The sequence below is a fragment of the Frankliniella occidentalis genome, unplaced genomic scaffold, assembly GCF_000697945.3.
Source record: "Frankliniella occidentalis isolate FOCC.00 unplaced genomic scaffold, Focc_3.1 Scaffold1080, whole genome shotgun sequence".
Lineage (NCBI taxonomy): Eukaryota > Metazoa > Arthropoda > Insecta > Thysanoptera > Thripidae > Frankliniella > Frankliniella occidentalis.
In genome coordinates, this window is record NW_026268186.1 from 5,699 (window position 1) to 7,509 (window position 1,811).

Genomic DNA, 1,811 nt, shown 5'->3' on the forward strand with positions numbered 1-1,811 from the left:
ATTTTTCATTTTGTTTTTTTGTATTCGGTCGATCCCGCCGGCCGCACCACGGACGGCCGATGCTCCCCAGGGGAGAAAATCATAATTTGATTGGCTGACTCAGCCTGAACGCACGACTGGGCCGCGCGTCCACCGCAGCGCACTGACGGGCGGGGCGCGGGGCGGAGCGGAGCGGGAGTAGTAAGTACACACAAAATAGCTCCACTCTTCACTACTCAGCCTTGGTGCCTCTCCCTGGTCCCTCATGGTCACGGCCCCTGGCCAGGTAATTGGTGATTGCTGCAAGAAGGACACGGTGCCTTAGCCTTGGTGCGCGGCTGCGCCGGGCTGCGGGCTGCTCCCTAGGGCCGCTCTGCTCTGGCTGCTGCCCTTCGGCTGGCCAGGCGCGGCGCGGCGGCGCGTGAGGCCCTGGAGTCGTCCTGGAGCAGTCCAGGCCCCGTCCTGGAGGATTGCGTCCTCGTTAAAGCGGGCGGGCGCACGGCCCGGGGCCATCCGTGCCCGAGCGACCAGTACACTGCAATGGGAAAGGTGCCCTTTTACCGCTCGGGGTGTTTTGCTTTTTTGCGTAAGGGTTACCGCAGGCGGGAGATCCGGCCCAAAGAGTTTACCATGCGCCATCATTCTCTGCTGTAAAGGGGTACTAGAGGTTCGCCAGCCGGGGTGGGGAGGTGTTATTCGATAAGAAGCGAAAACAACAAGTTACAACACTTGTCTGTGCGGGGCAGCCGATGTTGTGTGGTGAGAGGGTTAGGAAAAAGAAGGGGGGGTTGGGTTCGCGCGGTTCGCCTGCATGCTGTATTTTTATTTCAGCAGTACCAACTCGCTGTGGCCGTCTGGAGCAGGGGGGCCCACGGGGAGTACCTACGCACGCACACGTACCGGCCCCGGGTACCAGCGGGTACCGGCAAGGCCAAAAAATAACTCCAAGTTGATAATCTGAGATGGAGGCGGCCGGCGGGGTGGGGGTATCATACCTCCCCGAGGAGCGCTCTCTGGAGGAGCGTCGCTCCGCCTCGCTGTCCGCAGAGCTGTGGTACCCGGTGGTCTGTGGTACCTGGTGGTACCCGGTGGTACCACAGGGTACCGGCCGACGACCGACCACTGTTCGGCTGCGTCCTTGACGGCGTGTTGCCCGCCCGGACCTTGCTCGCTCGTGGCGCTCTGACCCGGCGGCACCGGGCTCCTGCCTGAGCGGACTGTACTTTTCTTTTGTTCTCCGGGTGCGATCTCCTCATTTCGGTCGTTGGCGGTGCTGGTGCGGACTCTAAAGACTCAGCCTGCTGGCCGAGATCGAGATAAGCTACGGCAGGACAGGAGGACAGTGGTCTCAGAGACGAGACGTTGAGACCAGCGACACCATCCTATACTGTGGATAGGCAACGCACGGCTCGCCTGTCCGCCGTGTAGCCTACCCACTCCCTGCTCGCCGAGGATAGGCAACGCACTGCTTGCCTGTCCACCGCGTTGCCTACCCGCGCAGGCTCCCACCGGCGAGCCGGCCCCCCCGCATCCTCAGCCCACACCATCCAAACGCCGTGGCACCTGGACGTGGAGCTCGCCAGCTCCCCCCTCCCCACCTCTATCCACCTCACCAATCCAGCACGAGTATGAAATAACCACTATCTTTGAGGCAAGTTCAAGGGCGGTTATATCTGCGAGCAATTCTCCTCCTCTCTTCTTTACCCCCTCCTTCTCGCGACTGGTTCACCGCGCCGCCCCGCCGCCCGACAGAGAGCCACCATGCTTCTTTTTTCAGGTCCTCCGTTTCCGTTTCGTTTCGCAGTCTTCTCTCCCAACCACCGCCCTTGCCC